Raw genomic sequence first — 24,068 nt, 5'->3', positions numbered from 1 at the left:
TTAGCGTTGATCGTTGTAGCACAGGACCGCCGTATTTCTGGCTGAGGCCCCTTTCCCAAATAGTTTTGTAAACCATACCAGGTACGCGTACGCAAACCAGCCCGGCATAAATCAATCAGAAGCCCAGTCATCCCAGGCACGTAATTGATCAGGGATAGATCCGGCGCTCAAATTCCACTGTCTATTTTTGTCTAACGTACAAGCGTAGCGTCGACAGTATTTTCTGGTCGCTGTCTTTTCCCGACCAACCCCTTCACGCCCCTTACGCAACCCAATATACAAAAAATCACTTCGGCACTAACCATAAAGGCTGCATATTTAATCCCAAAGCCGAACGCTCACTCAACCTTTTCTTGTTCCTGTGGCCATAAATCATGCCGCTCCTAAAGGAAGCAAGCAACGTAGCCAATTCGGCAGTAGTCGCGAGTGCGCGGGCCCAGTGTACGCATTTAACAGGCTAAATCCACGTAAGCCCCGGACGCTATCTCTGATTAACGCGGAGTAACGTCCCCGCTTTCCCACGCAATAGGCGAGTGCCGGATTTCACGTCCTCCACCAAATAGCACAAACTCCATTACCCTAAAAGAAGCATGTGAGGTCGCTCTGGCCTATCCAGTTTTTGAGGTCCAGGTAGACGCGCTCCGAAAAGCAAGGCAGGGTGCTTCCGAATCTGCAGCCGTGGTCTTGGGTCCTCACCCACATATTTTCCTACTCTTTCTCATCATCATCAACAAAAACAACCTATTGAAGTCCAGTGCAGGACGAAGGCCTCCCCAATGACCTCTACCTGTTTCTGTCCTGGGCCGCCGAGTCCATTCTTTGCCTGCGAATTTTCGCATTTCGTCTCTCCGTCGAGTTAATGGCCTTCCCCTTCTTTTAGACCCACCTCCCAAGGTCCATTCTGTTATCCTTGTGTGCCACCGGTGGTCAGTTTGTCGCACTTCATCGCCAGCCCAAGTCCATTTCTTTTTCTTAACCTGGACTATGATATCAACATTCCGAGTTTGCTCCCTAATCCAGGTAGGTCGTTTTCTCGCCCTAAGCATTACTGCGAATGTTATTCGCTCCATGGGACGTTGGGCCTATCTAAGTTTGTTTTATGATCGTTTAGTAAGGCACCAAGTTTCCGCTGCGTATGTGATAACCGGCAGGACGCACTGATTGAATACCTTTCTTTTGGGGGATAGAGGTATCTTACTTTTCATTATTTGCGAGTGCTTGCCGAATGCACCCGAACCCAGTCCTATTCTGCACCTGCTTTCTTTCTCGTGTTTTGGGGCAGCACTGTCCATCTGGTGAAGGTAGTTATATTCTTTTATTCGTTGCCGTGTTTCACCCCCTATGCTGAAAAACACGCGTTCAGCATGTTTATTTCGCATCACTTCACTTTTATTCATATGCATCCTTAGCCCCACAGCAAAGCTATCTAATTGTAGTTCCTCAACTATGTTTTTGAGTTGCTCTGCGGATTCAATAAGCAAGACTATGGCGCCTGCAAACAATAAATGACTCAAGTATTCGTTGTTTATTCGTTTTCTAGTCACGCCTTCTGAATACACTCTCTATATACGTTTTGAACAGTTTTGGTGCGTTGGTATCTCCTCGCCGCACTCCCTTTCGGATCGGCAATTTATCACTTATCTTGTGAAGAGTAAATCTGCCCACGCATTCCTCATATATATCGTCTAAGAGTCTTGGGTGGGTATTCTCTATCCCTACGTGTTTTAATTAGGGCGTCCATTACTGCGGTGGTGCTTACTGAATTTAACGTTTTTTCGTAGTCTCTCTCTATATATATTATGTAAAGGAATTTGTTACACTCTGAGCACTTTTATATTACTTCGTTGATGACATCTATGTGATTCATTGTAGAGTACCTTTTGTAAAGTCAGCCTGTCCCCAGCTTTGCTGGAAGTCGAACTGGCGGTTATGCGGCTGACTACTATCTTTGTAAAACTCTTGTATACAACCGACAGAAGACTGTTGGGTCTACAGTTCTTAAGATATTTGTTATCTCCCTTCATGTGAATGGAAGCAATGTTGGCGTTTTTCCCGGCTTTTGGTGCTTTAAAAATCCTTAAATTATCTGAAAACAGTTTCGCGAGCTTTTCTAGTATTATTTCCCTACCCTCTTGTAGAAGATCTATGGGTATGGCATCGCCGTCTGCATCTTTCCCTCTCTTCATGCCCAGAAGTGCCCTTTCAACCTCCTCTTTCGTTACTGATTCAACATCCCAAGCAAAGCTTGTAGGCTTGGTAGTTTCCCCCGGTCACCCGCCGCGGTGGCTCAGTGGCTAAGGCGTTGCGCTGCTGAGCACGAGGTCGCGGGTTCGATTCCCGGCCGCGGCGGCCGCTTTTCTGATGGAGGCGAAAAGCAAAAACGCCCGTGTGTACGAGATTTCGGCGCACGTTAAAGATCCCCAGGTGGTCAAAATTACTCCGGAGCCCTCCACTACGGCGCGCCTCATCGCCTGCGCTGCGTCGGCGCGTTAAACCCTACAATAAAAAAAAAAGTTTCCCCCGGTCCAATATCGCTGGCATTTAGCCTGGTGTAGAATCGTCCCGCGAGTTTTATTATCTCGTCCATATTGTGCGCAATGGTACCCTGTTCATCTCTGTGTGGGTACATCCTGTCTCTTCCAAGAGCCAGCTTCCTCCTTTCTGCCCTCACGTTTCCTCCTTTTGTAACCTTTCCTTGAAGACAGCCTTGTTGTACGCATGAATGGCATGTGTTTTACTTCTGTTTATCGATTTGGAGAGCTCCGCTAGTTGAGTTTGATCCATAGTACTCTTCAATCTATCTTCTAACGCTTCGAAATCCACTCCTTTGTTTGCTTAGTTAGTTTTGCCGTTTGTTTTCTACATACTGCTTCTTCATTAGCCGCTGCTGACTGAGTTATTGCTCTTGTTAGGGTATCATTTAGGCTGTCAAGACTGTCCTCGTTTGGACCGTCTAAAAGCGCTAATATGTTCTGAAGGGTTATATTAAACTCCTTTTCTAGTGTCTCCGATTCACTTGATTCTGGGTTTCTCACTTTTTACGAGCTTCCTTCTTTAATTTTATTGTTCAGCCTTACTCTGCTCCTAACCACCCCATGGTCACCCCACCGAATCTTGCTTAGCACCTCCACGTCCTATACAATATCTCGGTTGTCACTCAAAATGGTCAATTTCGGTTTCTGTCATCCTGTCAGGATTTTTCCACGCCAATTTCCAACTCTTGCATTTGCTGAAGAATGTGTTCAGTAGTTTGAGGTTATGTCTCTCTGCACATCCAACCAGTGTGTCACCTCGACAGTTGCCAGTGCCTAATAAAAATTTCCCACTGATTTTTCTCCTGCTCTCTTTGCACCTACCTTTGCGTTAAAGTCTCCCATTACAATTGTAAACTGCACGGTTCCCTTATTCATTGCTGATTCGACGTCCTCGTAGAAACTATCTACGGCCTCATGCTCGTAGCTAGGTGTTGGTGCATACGCTGGTATAACCTTTAACCTGTAGCGCTTGTTAAGCTTGATCACTAGGACTCTGACCCTTTCGTTAATACTGAAGAATTCTTCCACGTTCCCTGTGGCTGACAAATCCCACCCCGTGTTCTTTGTTTTCGTGAGGTCCCCGATAGTACAGAATATGCCAGTGAGTTAGTTTTATGAAGCCTGCACCTGTTCCTCTAACCTCACTTACCACATTAATATCCCACTTAATGTCTGAGACCTGCTCTTAAAGTACAGCTAAGCTTCCCTCGCTAGAAAGGGTTCAGACGCTGAACGTTGCCAGGTTCAAGTCTTCCTGTTTCCTTCTACTCCCTTCTTCTTTCTACTGCCTTCTATCCCCCACATATTTTATAAAATATTATTTATCTTCTACTACTACTCAACATGCGAAGCGTTGAAATGGCAGTAGAACCTAGAGTAGACCAAAAACATTTTGGTACTGACTTACCTAACTTCCAGCCAGGGATGCAGCAGAGATGTGAATTCCTTGGAAACTGTAATACTGTGAGCTCCGGGGTCGTTCATTTATAGCAGGATGAACCGCTGACGGCGCGGAAGAGAAATCAACTTCGGAACGCGAAGTCGAGGCCAAGCCACACGAAACACCCGTTTAGGCGACGAAATCGCTGCGTAGCAGATTTCGCCTGACACCTTACGCGCACGTACTCGCGGGGACAAGGTGCGAAACTGCAACGTGCCGATGTTAGTAAGAACCGTCTACCTAAACACTAAGCATTTTTTTCGACAAAGGGACACAGTATGGAGGTCGGGTCAACTTCCGGAAGGATGGAAGACGGCAGAGGTGCGCCTTATTCCGAAGCCTGGAAGACCCCAGAGCACCGAGAACCTGCGCCCTATATCACTAACCTCGTGTTTGGGAAAGCTTCTGGAGCATATCATCCACAGAAGGCTACAGCAGTACCTCGAACAAAATAACATGTTCCCACATACCATGTGTGGATTTCGTAATCACCTCTCCACGCAGGACATCCTTCTCCAACTGAAGGAAGAAGTTATGCTGAAATGCTCGAAGGACAACCCCAAAGCCATCTTGGCCTTGGATTTAAAAGGTGCGTTTGACAATGTCAGTCATACGGCCATACTTAAACAACTGAATGGCCTTAACTGCGGAGAACGCACCTACAAATACATTCGGGACTTCCTCGACGACCGAAAAGCCATTCTGAAGGTGGGAAATTTAAACTCCAATACAGTTTCTCTCGGCAACAAGGGCACGCCCCAAGGTGCGGTCCTTTCCCCCTTGCTGTTTAATATAGCTCTCATAGGCCTCCCTCCGCTCCTGGATGCCATACCAGGCATACACCATGGATTATATGCGGATGACATCACCATATGGGCCACTCATGGGTCAATGGGGGAAATGGAGACCAACCTACAACAGGCGGCCGACATTGTCAGTGAATATGCACGACAATGTGGTCTAGCGTGTGCGCCGCAAAAATCTGAGCTGCTTATCGTCTCACCACGTAAAAAACTCCCTCCCGGGTCGCCAACCATCTCCCTAGAAGTGGATGGCCACCCTATTATTCCAACTCAGCAGGTGAGAATCTTAGGCATGCTTCTACAAGCGGATCGCTCCAACACCAAGCTGCTAGACCGACTTAAGCACACCACGGAGCAAGTCTCCCACATGATCCGCAGGGTCAGCACAAAAACGAGAGGTATGAGAGAGGCGGATGTGCTAAGACTTGTCGAAGCCTTTGTAATCTCTAGGGTTACTTATGCCCTCCCCTACGCTGTGCTGTCGAAGGCTGAAAAAGACAGGGTAGAAACTATCATACGCAAGGCGTACAAACTGGCGTTGGGACTACCTGTCAGCACCTCGACACAGAAACTCCTACACTTGGGAGTTTATAATACCTTGGATGAACTCCTCGAAGCTCACGATATGAATCAATTATTACGTCTGAGCTCCACCTCCACCGGCAGGACAATTCTGAACCAGCTGTGCCTGCGCTCACCGCTTCAACATCCCCAGGCCGATTCGACTAACCTTCCGCATGAGATCCGCCAATTCATTGATGTGGCCCCACTACCCCGGAACATGCATCCAACGCACCATCAGGATCGCAGAGACGCCAGAGCTAAAGCTATCTTCAAACGGTACGGCCAAAACGCCACCACAGTATACACAGACGCAGCCTCCTATCCCGGGAGGAGAGCTATGACTGCTGTTGTGACTACAGCTCAAGCCCTCCTCACAAGTGTATCAATTCTTACCACCCATGCACAACAGGCAGAAGAAGCGGCCATAGCCCTAGCAATTGCTCAAACCCCTGCAGAGATCATTATTACGGACTGCCAACAAGCATGCAGAACTTTCTCCAGCGGCTTCGTCTCACCCCCCGCCACACAAATTCTGCTGCAGAATCCTCCACAACACCGCGTAAGGATTATTTGGGCTCCCGCCCATGCCGACGTGCCTGGCAACGAAGCTGCCCATCAGCATGCCCGCGATCTGACACACCGGGCTAGTCAGGAGTTCGGCGAGCAGCGGCGTGACTGTCCCCTTTTGTCCTACAAGGAAATCACCCAGCACTACCGCCTGCAGCGAACCATGTACCCTACTCCACACAAAAATCTAACCAAAGAACAAGAACACCACCTTCGAGGTATCCAAACCAATACCGTTCCCCACCCAACTAGAGCCCACATTCTGGCTCCCACCCTCTACTCCTCGCAATGCCGCTTCTGTGAGGCTCCGGGCACGCTTTACCACATTGTGTGGGGCTGTGATAAAAACCCTGACCTACCCCCTCTGCCCTTCCCCTCCCCTGAGCACTGGGAGAGAGCACTGTCCAGCTCGGACCCTGATGACCAGCTTTGGCTGGTGAAGAGAGCCCAAGAAGCCGGACGGTCTCAAGGGGTCCTGGAATAAGGACTCTTCCCCAAGGCGAACTTCTTCATAGGGACGTTTATTCCTCCTCCTCCTCAATCGTTTTTTACGGGGAAAGATGCTTCGTTGCCTAATCACGTCTTTCATGAATATAAAAAGAAAAAATGGGGTCCTTCCTCTTTGAAAGCAGCAACAGAAAATCTTGTGAAGTCATTACTTTTCCCAACGACCACCTTCCTTACCATTACAACGAACACGTATACGGGTACTGTAGTAAAAGGAAAGTGAATAAAAAAGCTTTTAGGGGCCTTCGTGTCTTCTTACGCGCTCTGAAGGCGAAATCCTGGCCTACTATTGTAACGGGCAGCTTATACACACAAACAACACGTAACACAAGTATCAGTCACTAATCAGTCATTTATGAGCATGTCTAAACAATAATTTCTTATATACGCGTCGCGTGCTTTGGTTCGCTCCGACCTGCCTTGGTTCAATTGTTTTTTGGTTCCGAGAGCCGGTGTCGTGGTTATGCCGACTCAATTTTTCAATAAGACATACAGGACTTTTGCCGTTATGACAATTTTATTCGAGGTTATTTGTATCCCGTTAAGGTTGCTCTCGTAATATTGAGGTGAATCCCCATAGAGGTAGTATATGAGTGTGATAAACAGACGGCTGCGAATTAGTGGTCCTGAAGATTTTTACCGCAGATTTATTTACCCCACAATTACTTCCGGACAGCCCTCAAGAATCCATAAAATCCTGCGCAGTGTATTGTCATCACAACCCATTTAGCGACCGCGCGACTGACGCTCATTCTCCCGGAAGTTATCGCGAGCGGGGCAGTGTTATATAGTTAGGTAAATCATTTTTAATATGCACTCACTCCCCCCACATTTAGGTACAAAGCTGCGTTTATTTGAGCACTGCAGTCTATGCTGGCCTTAATGGTACGCAGGCATGAATTTTCCCTTGAGATTTGCCAAGCGAAGTCGCACGCAATGTTTGTCGGGTTCTGCGTACCTGTAAAGTTCGCCATAACTCAGAGCGTATTGTCAGGCCTAACGTGAATAAAGGTCCTACTGAAGAACATTTACAGCCCTTGCACACCTATGAAGATGAGGACCGCCGAAGTTTTTGGTAGAAAACATATATGGGTTATGCATGGCGACTCAGTATATTTTTCCTATAAATTGGAACACGCCACTTAGAAAAAAATCTTAATTATGTAGCATATACAAGTACCTCGTTTTCGGAGAGTTCCAATAGTTCTGTAGCCACGCTCCCTCGGTGCACGGTCACGTTTGGAATGCGGCAACGTTTGAACTTCACCGTTCATTACTAATTGTAACAGGTATTGAAACCCAACGTAACGAGCCGTCTTAGCGGCAATTTCAGCATAATATTTTCCAGCTTTTTGCAATATAGAGCAGTGCAGAGCATTTTACTCCAGTTCTGAAGCGACCACGTGCGATGTTTGTCGGTACGCCACGACAGACTCACGCAATTTTCGTCACAACGCTGCGCGAACAGCCTGTCTGTAAAGAAATCCTCGCCCCATACCGCGTAGTCCTGTCATGGAAGAAGCAGAGAAGAGAAGATCCCAGGGGCAGCGGTGAAATTGCGCTCTGTTCAGCCTCCTTTGAGGAAAACGAATCCTTGTGTGCCACATCGTCTCAGCTCGGAGTTGTGTCTGCGTGCAGGCACGATCCTGCCGTTGGGGTAAAGGTAAACAGTTTCTCTGTATATTAAGCAGCGGCAACGGCGAGAGAGGTGTACCCTACATCCCATGCTCCTGTTCCTGCCCAAGAGTCGAAGTTCTTCAGGGCTTAATTGCGTTCACCCAAAAAAATGCGCTCACTCAAGCGGCTGGTTGGCGATAAAGGAACTTGGTGCAGTAACTTGGTGATATTCGGAATGGTCCTAAATGAACTATTTGAAGTAACTACTCGTTAAAATTGCTCTGGTTTAGGTGATGGAGAAATTTTAAGAGCGATGAAAATGGCTTCATATCCTTGCTGCAAGTACACTTACCGGCTAACATGTTGCCTCAATTGCCAAACAAATTTACAGTAAACACTCGATATGAGGAAATCGTTTCATATAAAATTCAGCTTTATTTGGAGCCGTGCTTCGAGAGTAAATTGGCTTTCTGTGCACTGAAGTATTGAAGCTAAGTATTGAGTATAACGAAGTCAGTTTGCTGTACTGGAAACTTTCTTATACGAAGTGTTTACTCTACTGTATATTGAACCTCATATTTTGTGTAATTTACATTTTTCTTCGCTTTATTGCTTGTTTCAAACTTTACCTACGCTTTTGTCGCTGCATCATTGTTAACGACACGCCCCTCTCTCTGACAAACCGTACACCGCCTTCAATCTTCATCCCGAGAGGGTGACACCTAGAGGAACTGGTGCTTCGAGAGCACAGGTGGTGCCGTATTTGTTGCAGTATCCGCTACAGACGCTCGCATGATTACATTATTGTCCGTTACCTAGAAAGTAATTCTGAGCAAGAGTGTCGGTCGGCGGCCCTCATTGGCCAGCTGGTCATAGTTCTTCTGGCGGAATAATAATAATAGATCTTATTCTGGTGGCATATAAAGTCTTTCTCTCTCAATTCGCCACGGTATTTTACGCCTAATTGGGCACCTATTAGTCGTGCACGGGTTTAGGCGTGCATGGGTTGGGCGTGAAGGGGGATGGCAAGCACGCACAGCAGGGCTTAATGCCGCTACCGATGGCATACCCGTTCTGGTGAGGAGAGATTTAAACGTGGCAGTGTCATGGCTCAATGCACCCAGTCAACGGTCCTCAAAATCTAGCGGTTTGGGTCTGGGTTAGTGTTTTGCACTGAGAATGATATACGTACGACTGGGCAGCTAAAGGGACGCCCAAGTGTGTGTCCACTAGTATAGAGGTCGAAGCTCTCGATGTGTTAACTCGCGATGTGATGGATGCATGTCGCTCGCTTCGAGGAAGAAGAGCGGAAACTTAAGGATGGTCAGCCCTAACAGAAGCGTGAATGAGCGGAGAAACCACGGAAAGCTGCTGCCGCTGCTGCCTTTGCCGCCTAAATTCCAGCTGATTGCGTAGCTGTGAATATCTCCCGGATGAACAGCAAGCGGCCTGGTTGGAACGCCGACGTGCGTCAATATCACTCGTTCAGCTTAAAGGGCTTAAAGAGCGACATGTTAAACAGTAACTTTCACTTCTAAACACCCGCACATGACCGGTTGCCGGTTTATACGTGCACGGGTTGGGAGAGGAGGGTGGTAGGGGGCGGCAACGCGCAGCTATAGGTTTCCAACCGTTACTCATGACATATTCGTTATGTTGGTGTGAGGTGCAACGTGGCCGTCAAACATCTCAATGCGACCGGTCCGTTGTCATCTGTGGTAGAGTGCATGGGGTTGGTGTGTTACACAAACAGCAAGATTCCTATGACGCGGGAGAGGAAGAGACATCTTTACCTTTGTCCGCTAGGATAAAGCTGGGGTCTTTTCTAAATTGCATTCAGGGAATTGGCTAGGAAGTATGCTCACTCGTAAATTACAAACAAACGTGTTTTGTTTTGTGCACTCCGTCGAGGACGTGTTCCTTTGCCAGTCATCCTTCTTCACAGAGTGGAAGAGCAGTATATTTTTTTAGGGGTAGGGGGTAATATGAGGGGGTCATATGCGAAATGCAGCACAACTTACACGAACGGCGCAATGCAAAATGGTTTCAAAATTCAAACGCCCATTCGTCTAGCGGCAAAGGCAGTTCAAACGCAAAAATTTTAAGGTGTGGAATATTATCATTAGCAGTGTGGAATTTGATCGCTAAGTGCTGCCCTCCAAGATCGGCAACTCGGCATCATTAGCGCCACTTCCCAAAAGTGGCTAGTTAAGCGCGGGAGCGGCACTCACCGAGAGTCCAATCGACATCATGAGCACTGCTCACCACGAATGGCCACTCGTGATCGTGCATGCCGCTCACCGAGTGTCCTCTCGGTAGCATGAGCGCCACTCACCAAAAATGGCCACTGGTGAGTGTGAACGCTCCTAACAGCCTGTACACTCGGCAGCGTGAGCGCCGCTCACCATGAATAGCCACTCCTGATCGTGCACGCTGCTCACCGAGCATCTACTCGTAGCATGAGCGCCACTCACCAAAAATGGCCACTCGTAAGAGTGACCGTTGCTAACAGAGTGCTCACTCGGCAGCATGAGCGCTGCTCTCCCAGAGGGTCCGCTCGCCATCATAAGCACCACCACTACGAATTGCCACTCCTGATCGTGCACACCGCTCACTGAGTATCCCCAAGGTAGTATGAGCGCTACTCACCAAAAATGGTCACTCGAGAGTGTGACCGCTGCTAACCGAGTGTGCACTCGGAAGCATGAGCGTCGCTCTCCCAGTGTGTGCGCTCCCCATCCTGAGTACTCCTCACAGAAGGAGGTCACTCTCAAGCGGGCGCGTCGCCCATTCAGTGCCCTCTCCGCAGCATGAGCGCCGCTCACAACGTCCACTCGCATCACGAGCGCCTCTCACCGAGAAGATACATGAACAACGTTCGGCGAGGCCAAAAATAGATACCTTTCGTGTTTACCTACGTATTTCTCTCAAAATTAGTTTGCAGTCATGCGACTTGCTATAATACTTAGACCAGTGATTCCCAGTGTTCGCTAATTTCGCATTACAAGTAGTGATTTATCAGTCTCGCCCATGAAGCAACGTACGCTTGCTTTGTCTACACGCCGGTCTTATCATCATCATCACCACCATACTTAGGTCCACTACAGGACGAAGGCGTCTCCCATCGACCTCCAACGGCTCCTGTCCCGTTATGCTCTAGTCCATTCTTTGCCCAAAATTTCCTTATTTCGTCCCTCCATCTAGTTCATGGCCTTTCTCGGTATCCCCTCTGTTGAACTGGTGGTCCACCGGTTGTCATTTCTTCTCACTACATGCCCTGCCCAAGTCAATTTAGTTTTCTTTATGTGAACTATAACATCTACTCGAGTTTGCTTCTTGATCCAGGAAGCTCGTTTTCTGTCCATAAGTGCTACTCCGATCATTACTTGCCCCATGGCCCCTTAAGCCGGCCTACGTTTGCTTTTTAGTGGTTTACTACGGCGCCAAGTTTCCGCTCAGTATGTCATCACCCGCAGGGTGCATTGTGTTTATATTCCCTTTTGAGTGATAGATACCTATTCTGAACCGATATTCGAACTCGTGGTTGGGGTCAATTCTGATAGCCGGTGCAAAATAGATACACGCTTCTACTTATATTAGCATTTCATTACACAGACTGAAAAGCGTGCTTTCGGTATATTTATTCATCATTCACATGTTTTTTTTTTTCATATTTATCTTTGTTCCTGATTTCTGATTTTAGTTCCCCGAGCATATTTCTTAGGTGTTCCACAGACCCATTTAGCAAGAAAATGTCTTCGGCACATCTGAAATTGATCAGGTATTCCCCGTTTATCTGTAATTTTCTGTTTTCCCATACATGCTTCCTCAACACCCCCTCCTGTCATGCTGTGTTTAGTTTTGGCGCAATGGAATCACCCTAACGCCCTTTCAGATTGTGAACTGGTGGCGTTCCTTGTGAAGAAATATCCTGACAGCGCATAATTGATAGATTAGATGCCTTATAAGCGGCACTTTTGTCTTGCCGGAACGGTGACCTTCATTCTGGCTCAAAGTCCGTGCGTTTCACTAACAGTTTGCGAACATTTTCTGGTTTTTTTACGTGCAGCTGCGCCAATTTGTCCACGCATGGCTTGTAGGGAGATGTGGTTGGTCGTGCAGTCGGATCAGAGAATTTCCGTTTATTAGGGGGCAAAGTCCCCTAGGGGCTCGGGCTGTTGCCGTCGTATACTCATATTTTGTATTTTCATGTCGTCGTATTCTCATATAGTCACTTTAGTAAAACACGGGAACACTCGTTTTCCAACACCTCGCGCTACAACGTAAGGCGTACGAAAAGTGTATAATGAATAAAACCGGTTCAAAATAAACTAACGTGAGTTAAAGATCTATGTAGCTTTCCCTGTGCGCTTCAGCAATCGTCAAGCACAACCAGAAGTTGTTTACAGACGGCCTATAATTTTTGTTACTCTAAAATACCCACCGGCTTTTGAGTCTAGACCTGATCGGGGGTGCTCGATCGAAGCAAGAAAAGGCGTACTTACCTGGTGCCGGAAATAGGGGATTGAGTTTCGTGGGGCTCCGGGCTGTGCGCTCCGTTAGGACACCTCATCAGTGAGTGGCTCTGTTGATTTCGCCCTGCCTGCAGCGGGGCGCCATGGCGTTTTACCTTTTGGTAGCACCTCCCTCCTGGACGCCGTCTATTGGACTATAAGTACACGTCATCATGGCTTCTTTGGAGGTTTTTCGGCCACCGCCCAAGACACATGTTCTCTACTTTATGGCCTCGAAGGACGTCGCAATAGACGACCTGGTGAATGCCCTCTAGGAAATCTCAGAAAGTTATGGCCTACCCACCTTGATGCTCCAGGGTGGTTTCAAGATCTGCGCGGTGGCGTCTACGGCTGCTGCTACTAGTACGATCGCTGAGAAAGGAGCCGTCGTTGTGAACTGTGTTCCGTGCCCCGTGGCCTGCGCAGGCATAAAGGTTATACACGTGACGGTGTACCGCCTGAACCCCTTAGTGATTAACGCGGATCTCGCGGCAGCACTGAGACCGTATGGAAAGTTCCTCAACGTCAACCAGCCAAGGTGGAAGAGCCTCAAGCATATCATGACCGGCATGCCAGCTGTAAAGGGGGAGATGGCCAAGGCCGTGTCCAACTTCATGAAAATTCGAGGTTTCAAGGCGCAGTTCGACTAGCGACGTGTGCGGCGGGTATGCGCCCGCTGTGGCCAGGCCGATCATCACGTTAATAACTGAAAGACCCCCTGGTGCGGTCGCTGCTATGTGCACGGTCACGACGATGTCGACTGGACTGCCCAGTGTCGTGGATGCAAGGGCAACCATGCCACCGCCGGCTGTCGGCGGCCCCGCTCCTGTGCGGACGCAGCGAGCAATTTTGCTGAGGCACCTCACGTGCCCCACATTCAGCAGGTCTTCCAGAGTACAAGCGACTTCCCCGAGCTACCCCGGGCCTCCTTCAGCCAGCCTGCCGAGGTGTCAAGCGAAGGTGCTGCTCTGGGCACCACCGCGATGATTAATACACGACTCACTGCTTCTTTGACTGCCCTGCGCCCGTTCAGTTCTCTCCCTTGGGATGAGAAGGACCACTGGCGCGTGCTTTTAGTTAAGGAGGGTCGTACGCACAAGGTGTGCATCACGGCCCCGCTAAATGACACGTTGAGGAGACTTCGAATCGTACGAGAGGGGGCACTTTGACCTTCGCGATGCGGGGCTATATCAACCTGTTAAAAATACACTAGGAGTCCCTCTTACAGCAGTCATTACAAGCGGCGAGCCGTGCTCAGACTTTGGGATGGCCTGTCTCGGATCCCACCGTACTCCGGCATATTACAGCTGACTCACTTGTCGAGGTTGGATTAGCCACTGTTCCAGAAGTTACACTCGCTGATGGAGCGGTTAGCACTAGGGCTGCGATATATCCGAAGTATTCGTGGGACATTTCGACACCCATTTCTCGAGGGAGCATGTGTCTTGGGATGCAGAGGAATTTGAGCACAAGCTTAGCGCATTATGTGGGAGGGGGGGGGGGGGCTGCCTTGTGTGCCAAATGACCTGATTGAGTTGCTGTGTGCCCTGTGGGGGCCGACGGATGGAGTGAGTATGTTAATAAATTGAATGGTGCATTGGTGCCTGGGCATGGTGGTATCCCCACTGTATTTTAAAAGAAGTTTTTTCCGGCCATTTGTGGTGCACTCTTCGGCATAGTGAACGGCTTTCTTCAGCGTGGCGTAGGATCAGAATCTTTCCGTGAAGGACATTTCATCTTGATCACAAAACCAGACAGGGTCCTACGCAGCCGCAGGCGTATACCGATTACACTCCTGAATACTGACTACAAGAGTTTTGCATCCATTTTGGCCTGACGCGCTAGTACCGTTTTGCCCGATATTATCAGCCGAGCACAAAAGTGCAGCGTCTAGCTTGCATAATTTCGTCATCCTTGGCATTCACGGGCGATTTGTTCAGTTCCGCAACAAGGATAAGCGCTTCTGGGTGCTTCATCTGTCTCGATCAAGCGAAGGCTTTCGGCAGAGTGGAACACCGATACCTGCTAGGCGTTTTGCGTCAATATGGCTTTCCGCCAGACTGTAGCTATGCTCGAGCTGTTGTTCTCAGACGTGAGCGTTCGAATCCTCGTTAGCGGGCTTTTAAGTAGTCCGTTCTCTGTCACCCGTGGGAAAAGACAGGGCTGCCCCTTGTCGCCTTTCCTTTTTGTCATTTGTCTCGCACCGCTCTTCCGCCGTATTGATGCAAGCACTGCCATTCGCGGATGTCCGTTGCCAGGCATAGGCCAAATTACAGTGTCCGCGTATGCGAACGATGTGTCCCTGTTCATTCAGGACGAGGACACTTATCAAGCGTTTATGCGGCTATTTCATAAGTATGGTGAACTGTCTGGAGCTCGACTGAAAAGAGGAAAACGTATGGCGGTGCGTTTTGGCACATTTTCGTCTGGCTTGGCGGGCGCCGTAGAATGGGTGACGGGTGTTCGAGTATTTAGTGTGGTGTTCCATTCCTCGGGTGAACAGGCACGTAGTACGTGGAAGCGCCTCCTCGAGATTGCGGAGCAGTGTCTTGCGTTTCAGAAAATTTCTGGCTTTCCCTCGCAGAGTGATGCTACATAATTAAGTCGTCCGTCTCGGCGGCGTCTTTTTATGCGGCACGCGCAGCAAAAAAAAACCGCCGCGCCATTTCACCCGACAGCTCACCACGAAGTTTTAATAGTTGTTTATGGCAGGCAAAATATAAACATTGTCGCGAGCGCTTCTGAGGCTGCCCAAGTCAATGGGTGGTTTTATGTTGCCTTGCTTGCAAACGATGTATAGCGTGCTGGCGGTACGTGCAGGGATCGACCTTGTAGACTCGAACAAGTACCGAGGGAAGTCGCTGCAGCAGTACTTCCTGGGAACTTCCCGGTCATTATTTATGACGTACACATCGCCGGTCCTTCTGCCGAGAAGCTGCCGGCAATTCATGCGGACGTTATATAAACGTTGTGAAATCTCCAGTCTTCCTTGCCAAGCCTATGTTTCGGGCAAAATACGGCAAGCGATGTGTGCGAAAAATTGGCAATAACCCAATTAGACAATCAACAGATAGGAAGATGACTCGGTGTCCGTTGACATCAGCTGTTGTCAGAATTAATCCGGAGCCCTCCACTATGGCGGCAGTCATCACCTGTTTAGCGTTGGCGCATTAAGCTGAGTATAAATAAACTCACGTGCACTCACGTTCCGGTGTCACGCCGTACGCATTGGCTGACTTAAGCATAACCTGATTGATTGTAGGGTTTAACGCGCCGACGCAACGCAGGCGATGAGGCGCGCCGTAGTGGAGGGCTCCGGATTATTTTTGACCACCTGGGGATCTTTAACGTGCGCCAAAATCTCGTACACACGGGCATTTTTGCTTTTAGCCTCCATCAGAAAAGCAACCGCCGCGGCCGGGAATCGAACCCGCGACCTCGTGCTCAGCAGCGCAACGCCTTAGCCACTGAGCCACCGCGGCGGGTGACTTCCGCAGAACCGCTGGGAAAGTAAACAGATAACACCGGGCCACAGTAACAAATCGGGCTCCTCTTTTGGTGACGCAGGTTCAATTCCCCTAGGAACTCAAACGTTTGTTTAAAGCAGAGCTTTTTGGGCTTTTATTTCCGCCGAAGAGACGTGCCAGAAAAAATACAAAAAATACCGAGTGCACGCATGCGTGCGCCTCATGAGGAGCAGCCGGCGTCGGCCAGCGTGATTTTCGAGAAAACGTCTGCCCAGCGTTCTTTTAGCGTTGGCACATTCGTTCGTTTGGAGAGATGGCGACGTTCTCCGTTGTCCTCTAGAAGACGCAAGACGATGTCGTGCTTACGGCCAGAGCAGGGTAGCCTTCGGAATCGTAGTGCGCTCACGAATTGCTGTTTCTTCGCAGAGCATAGGACGTAGCATTCCGTTGAACACAGCAGTGTGTCGACCACCACTGACATGGAGTCCCTCGGTGCCTCACGTCTGCGTGCCGCACTCTCGTAGTCGTGGTGCGGTTCGTCCACGTTGTTCGTCTCTTCGTCCGTTCGTCCTCACATGGCCTCAAATCCTGATCCTGTCGACTGACATCTTAGCTAGGTCGTGGCTCGAATGAAAGGCTAAACAGAAAAAAAATAAAATGTTTAACTAATTATGCGAGGCTAAACTAAATATGCGAGGCTAAACAAGGCGTCGCACGCGTTCAACTGGATATTAGGATGTCCGATTCACAACTCACAAACGTGCTTAGGTGTACTCAGATATTTTATTTCCATTGCTGGGTCAAATTCCACCGCCGCGCCTGTACGGTGGGGCTATATGCTCACTTGTAAATGGCACTACACGAGACCATATTACTAGCGAACCTGAGCAAAATGTTTCAAAACGAGAATCTAATAAAACCATATGGGCGCACGTACATCAGACAAATTGTCGCTTGAATACGCACAGCGGAATGGTCCGGAAAATTTCGGTAAGACTAATGTTACAAACCACGCAGTCGGTTTGACGCGAGTTACGTAAATTAACCGCGACTGTTGAAATGAGTGGTTCGGCTCACGAAACGACGACACAGCGTGACATGCGTCTGCAGAAATTTCTGAAGAGCGAAAAAGAGAGACTTCAGTGCGCCTAGTGCGCGCATTGTTAGCAGCCTCCACCGCCTCTCCCCTAAAACAACTGGAAGGGAGCAAACGCAATGAAGCCGCCACTCGTTCACAGGCCGCGTCAACAAAAATAACTGCGGAAATCAACAAGTGCCATAGGAAAAGAGCAACAGCGGCCGTGTTTCCCGCCGGGCCCTCACCCCTTCGTTTTTCCCTCTTCACCGTGACCCCTTTGCGAGCGACCGCCGAGAAACGCTTACAGCGCCAAACAGGGACCGGGAAAGGGGGGAGGTGCAGCTTTCGTTGTCTAATTTTGCCATCCTTGACTGTTAAGCTGCACAGCGGCACCGCTAAATGTTTGCGACTCGTACACGCGCGCCCGGACTCGAGCTCGTGATAAAACTTGTTTGCACTACTGTACTCACGAGTGCATATACTCAAGAGCGCAAGCACTCGGAAAACCAGTATTCATGAGTATTGTACTCATGAGTACTGTGTACTCTTGAGTACTGTGTATTCATGAGTACTGTGTACTCACGAGTACTGTGTACTCATGAGTACTCATACTCATTAGTACTCAAACTCATCAGCACTCATACTCATAAATACTGTACTCATGAGTACTCATAGTCATGAGTAGTGTACTCATGAGTACTGTACTCACGAGTAGTAGACTTACTCTGTACTCATTCGTCATCATACTCACCTTTTTTTTCTGGGTGTGTACTCAATCATCATCGTACTCACTCGTGAGTTTGAGTACAAATGAGTACAAATGAGTGTTCTCACGAGTGAGTACGCCGACCTATGGTCAAGAGGCGACTCAGGTGCCGAAGCGCGACGAGAAATGGCCGTGCCCTGCTGGGGAAGCCGTCATGTCCGCCGCTGAATGAAAAATGTATGACTTGGCCGGCCGTTTGTGACAGAAGTACATTGGAGAGATTGTGCCCCCTCGTCTGACGCACTTCTTTGTAAGTATTTTACGGCTCTCTTTATAGAGGACGAATGTAGCTGTAGAGCCATTGTAGATATCCTCTAGTATACTTACGTAATGCTCATCTACACCCTGATTCCGCAATGCCTGAATGACTGCTGAGGTTTCGACCAAGTCAAGTGGTTTCTCATAATCTATGACGGCTATATATAGAGGGAGAGTACACTCTGCGCATGCCTCTATCACCTGATTCATCCTGCGAATATGGTTCATTGTTTAATAGCCTTTACGGAACCCCATTTGTTCATTAGGCTGGCTGAAATCTGAGATGGCAGAAATTCTGTTAGCGATTACCTTTGTAAGAACATTGTAGACGACTTACAGTAAGCAGATCGGCCTGTAATTTTTCTTTCTCGTAGATTAGGATGATGTTCGAGTTCTTCCTAGATTCCGGTACACTCGCGGTCCTTAGGCATTCTGCATACAGGTTTGCCAGCTTTACTAGTACAATTTGCCCGCCATCCCCCATGAGGTCTGCTGTTATCTAACCCCCACCAGGTCCTTTGCCCTCTTGCATTTCTTTCAAAGCCTTCTTTAGTTCATCTGTCGTTACTGGTGGATATCTACCTCCTCTGAACATCTTCTTCGTTCGGTATTATCCTGGATATCGCGGCTGCTGTACAGATCTGTATAGAACTCCTTGGCTAATATAACTATTTTATACCTATTTGTGATGGCATTGCCTTGGTTGTCTTTAAGTGCATCATACATCAGATTTTTCCCCATTCTAGACGCTTCTTCACTGCTTTCAGGATGCCTCCATTCTTTACAGCATGCTCGATCGTCTCCGTATCATACTTCCGCATGTCAGCTGTATTACCCTTATTGATTAACTTCAAAAGCACCGCTAGTTCTATTCTGTCAGGCTGGAGTGGAGATTGTCATGCTTTGCCGTTTCCTAATGAAATCTTTCGTCTCCTGGGAACGTTTACTGGTATCCTGTCTAGCTATCGTACCTTCGATTTCTACTGCACACTCTGTGATACTGCGTGTAAGATTGTCGCTCTCTTCCTGTGTCGTAAAGTCTGTTTCCTCGGTTAGAGCTGGATATTGGTTCAGCAGCACGATCCTGAATTCTTTAACTTTCCGTCTTGATCAGCTTCTTTCGTACTAGCTTGCTGCAGTCTCTCCTCAAATCTAGCCTAATTCGAGATCTTACCATCAGATGGTCATTCACCTCACCCTTCCGAGCACTTCCCTATCCCGCATGACGCCAAGGGTATCGCTTAGTATGAAGCCAGTTTCATTTTTATTCTCCCCATTCGAGCTCCTCCACGTCTACTTTCGGTGCTCCCGTTTGCAGATTCATGATGTGTAGACTATTCCGCTGTGCGGAATCGACTAATAAGTCCCCTCGGTTATTTCTACAACCCAGACCACAGTTCCCAACTGCCTTCTTTTCAGCCTGATTCTTGCCTACTTTAGCATTGAAGTCTCCCATAACTACGGTATACTGTGTTCTTACGTTAGCCGTTGCCGATTCCACAGATTGATAGAAGCGTTCAACTAGCTGATCGTCATGGCTAAATGTAGGCGCGTAGCCCTGTGCCACGTTGAATTTATACTCCTTATTAAGCCTAATAACAAGACCGGCTACCCTTTCGGTAATGCTATAGTATTCTTCTATGTAGCCACCTATGCTTTTATTGACTAGAAATCCCACTCCCAGTTCACTTCTGTCCTCTAGACCATGGTAACATAGCGCGTATCCATTTTTCAGCGCTGTAAACGCTTCACCTGTACTCCTAAAATCGCTAAGCCCCTTACATCCCATTTAATGCCCTCTAATTTCTCGAACAACACCTCTAGACTCGCCTCGCTAGATAAAGTTCTGTGTTAAACGTTGCCAGTTTCATATTAATCGCGCCATGTCCGGGTCCAGGGATTCTTAGCACCCCCTGCAGCGTCACAGGTCTGACCGCCACCGTGGTCAGTTGCTTTTGAGCCACTGGAGACTGAGGGCCGACGGCCAATGGGCGTATTTATGGAACATGAAAATCATATACGTAAGCATTTTAAGTGCGTGTATATGTGAGCTAGGCGCGCGCGACGCGCCCGTGAGTTAGCCACAGCATGCTGATGGCGCTGGTCTGGCAGTGCGGGATGCAGAAATCAAGATAGCACGCGACAGACGTACAACACAACGAAAAAAGCAGACATCAACGTAATAGCGGCTTCATATCGGGTCGCGCAAGAACAAATCATTAGAACAAGCTAACATGCAAAAACTGTGGACTCCCGCTACTTGTTATGTAAAAATAGGCAGTGTGATTCTGCTCCTTTTTCCATTAGTAGGATGGTTGTTCTGCACGCGATATGTCACCAAGCTGCTACCCTCTCCGTACTTTAGCGACAGGTGACACGTTTTGCATACTTTGCTAGTTTTCAATGCGTATGATAAGGTAAGATTCATGTTGTGTTCCTCGGTAACACCATACAGCCCAACGAGGCAGTTTTTACCTTGAGTAAAAAAAGGAATGGAATTGAACTGCCCGTTCATTTGAGGAGTGGGAATGGTCTAACTTCTGTGAATAAAAAAATTGATAGGAATGGAATCGTGACAAGTTCTAATTCCTCGGATTGGAATTGGAATGTAATAAGAATGCCCATTCCGCAACACTGGTGCAAACTGCTGTTTATTTATTTATTTGTTTATTTATTTATTTATATTTATATTGTGCCGTCAGGGCATACAGCATTGTAGAGGGGAGTGGCTTACATAGAAAAGCAAAGAAATTCCTCAAAAGGCACGCGACAAGTGTATCAGGTTGTACACACACAGAAAAATAATAATGTTTAAAAACGCGTAATACAACAAGCGCAATAAACACAGCGATAAGCGCAGTCAGATTAGGCGGAACAAACAAAAAATAGAAAAAATGACTTAATTCGCAGTCCAACAACATAAATATGTACACAGAAATCACGGTTCGATATAAGCATATAATATACTGACGTCGAACAATAACTCCGAAGAACAAATCTGGTGAAAAAAAAGCGAGTGCCGACGGCGGTCCTGAGAAGTATCGTAGAGTCATCTGGGACAAGAAAGGATACAGAATGTCATAAAAGGTATTTCCCTGTTCGCGGAATACTTGGGGGACATACTGACATTCGTTTCAGGTAGAGCACCTGCATACGTCATCGACTACATCATGAAACAAACGATGCAGCGGGAAAATTGAACACTTGGCCTGCACTGTTGAATTTCTTGGGGAATAAAGCATCATATGGTCTTCGACAAGCACTCAGTCCACTATACAACAGCGATGCTTTCGAATAAAACAAACCTGTGTTTTGTCGTCATGGCCCCTTCAACAAGGCTCATAAATATGACTGTGTGATGACGAATGTTGGCTGATATTTTTGATTTCCATGGGCATACGCAAATGGCATACTTACGAACTCGAGGGTGAACTGCCTTGCTTTGTTGAGTCGTTTCAGCATTTGCACCGTCAAGAAAGGCTGCGTGAACATGCGCCGGCAAATTATGCTGTCATTTTTAAGACAAAAGGGGTAAGCTGCAAATTATTTAACATTGTTTACCAATTGTATCGCTTCCTATCAGCACAATTGGGACATTTCTCGGAAGACCGAGTATAAACAGCAAAGATTGCATGTTTATTGCTGATTTCCAGTGTTTTCTGCATTGCGTCACTGAATTCTAATTTTAAAATATTTTTGTATCTTGATTTAATTATGGCCTTGGCAAAGTCAATCAAAAACTTCGTGTTGTACCGTCCTAGTTTCAAACATTTCTCTCGGGCACTTTTCAAAGCTGTCTGTCACTTTTTCATTTTCTCGAGGCCGCTGAAACTAACAAAATGAGGGACACAAAAGCAGAATATATTTGTTGCTTCGCAACGTTAACACACAACAGAAAAAAGTTCTCTACTGTTAATGGCAACAAAGCTGCAACATACTCTTTCTACAGTCGTGTTTCCTGCCGGAACACGTTTGCACGACACGTTACCATCGCGGCGTCACACCGGATTGGTCTTGGCGCTATACGGAACGGCAAAAATGGGTCTCGGTTCCAATCGCTCGGCGGTGCGCCGCAAGTGTGCTCGTTCCTTTATCCGCGGTACAGTAAAAGAGGTTGTCGTTGCTGTTGTTCTTTTGTTCGTGGCACAGACCGACTTTGGTCAGTGCCCAGGAGTCGGGAGTTTTGAGGGGCAACTCCGAAGGCTTCAGGCTACTAGAAATTCGAGTTATAGAATTGTGTTTTGCCCTGGTACACCCCAATGTGATGGCCCGCGAGCAGAAAAGCTGCACGTACCTCCTGCGGAGAACCCTGATTCTAAGAAAGCTACAGCGTGTGTCCGTCTGCTTGCTGAAGCAATTCGCGCTCTAAGACGAATAAGCTAAAGCGAATAAAAAGACGCGAACACGCGTGCGAGAACAGAATGCAGGAACAATAGTTCCCGCCAAAAGAAAAAGGACCGAAAGCAAAGAAAGAGACGCAAAAAAGATGCTTCGGCAAAAACGTTGTTGACAAGTATCGCAGTCCTTTTGTTTTCAATGAGGTAAGCAGATTTAAGTGCCCCTTGAAGCTCTTTCGCATTTCCATCAGCTATATGGCAAATTCAAAATTCACAAAATATTTAACTGGGGAATAGAAAGCGCTCACTGCTTAAAGAAGTATCAAGGGCCCCCCAAAACAGTTTTGGCTCCATGAGCACAATGTGATTATAGTTTTGAACGACTTTGTCTCCCGAGAAGCCACGAAGGACCCAAATAAGTGCGTAATCGTCATCGCTGCTTCTAGGCACCTTTGTAAGAATAACTTCCAATCCTCCAGGGGCAACCACTCCCCCCCTTTTCCTCTTATACAAGCTGCAAATGGTTTGCCCTTAATTTTGACAAGGTGCATAAAGGAATGTGTATTTTAAAGACGTAACAGCTGATATTTATACTTTAGACTTCACCCGCTGAATTTATCATTGGTAAGTATTCTCTAAGAAGAAACCTAACGCTAAGAATTTACTGTCTTCCTCGTCTAAAATGCATTTATTGCGAATGCTCAATCTTTTCTACACACACTCAAGATGTGCCTACCTGTAAGCATAAGCAAGCCAAAGGTCAGCAGAAGAAACTTCATCTCGGCGGATTCAGGGCTTCGTTGGGAAAACTCCTTTTAAAAAGAAAAAAAAGACAATAAGGCAGTAATGGTTTCATTCGATTGTACTTGTCTCCTACTGGTAATTTCTGGCTTTGGCATGGTTTATCATGTATGTGACGCTGGGGACGTTTTTTTTTTTTTTGCCCCTGCATTTTCATCACCTTCACCATCTAGAGTTAATACCGATCGCCTGTTCAATATCTCTACTAATTATCTCCCAACAGAGGGTAATGAGCGCCAGGGAAAAGGGGTATCTAGTACGAGCGGCACTGCTGTTAGATATCAGGGTCTGTTTATGTCCGTTTGCTATATTTAGAAGTAATGGCACCCAAGTAATTTTATCCCGTGGACTGAAACCCAACGATTCTGGAAATTAAGTCGGACTATAAAGAAAAATAACTAATCTGATAGAAATTAACCCTGCCAGCAACTCGTAACGCCCCGTTACAATGGTTTTTCCTTCCCGGAACTTACGAGCCGGAAACGAAGCTTACCCTTGCTCGACATATGCAGGCACAACTCCAACGTCAATTGTTTTTTTTTACACTTTTGTTCGGCTTTACTTCACACTAGGAAGATATGCCCGCGTTATTTGCTAAAATCAACCTGCTTTTTTATTTAAATAGTAATTCACTGTCGCGCTCCTACTAAACAATTCCTGCTGAGGTGACTTCGTACATTCAGACAGCTTTTCACCATTCCAGCGTGGTAAATCTCACGCGAGATTTACCACGCTGCGGACATTTGGCACTGGGGTGGGCTTTGACTGCACCCACCACCACATTACTTATTTATATTGTTGTGAAAACGATTTT

General features: G+C 47.5%; 1 long non-coding RNA gene across 2 annotated transcripts in view; it reads right to left on the bottom strand.

The window, feature by feature from the left end:
* The window catches only part of LOC144149111 (uncharacterized), a 28,519-nt gene extending 4,837 nt beyond the window's left edge, over positions 1–23,682 (bottom strand). Inside the window, exons 1-2 of one of the 2 annotated variants that reach the window (XR_013318188.1) lie at positions 23,190–23,682; positions 21,534–21,596 (exon numbers count right to left, since the gene is read on the bottom strand). This is a non-coding gene — a long non-coding RNA (uncharacterized LOC144149111). The remainder of the gene's footprint in view (positions 1–21,533; positions 21,597–23,189) is intronic. The other variant, XR_013318187.1, reaches the window with a different exon arrangement.
* Between the last annotated feature and the right edge of the window lie 386 nt (positions 23,683–24,068).

This window comes from Haemaphysalis longicornis, unplaced genomic scaffold, assembly GCF_048455015.1.
Source record: "Haemaphysalis longicornis isolate Haplotype H1 unplaced genomic scaffold, Haemaphysalis longicornis Haplotype H1 scaffold_8, whole genome shotgun sequence".
NCBI classification, from domain to species: Eukaryota; Metazoa; Arthropoda; class Arachnida; order Ixodida; family Ixodidae; genus Haemaphysalis; species Haemaphysalis longicornis.
The sequence above is the reverse complement of the archived record's forward strand: the minus strand, read 5'-3'. Positions and strand labels throughout refer to the sequence as shown.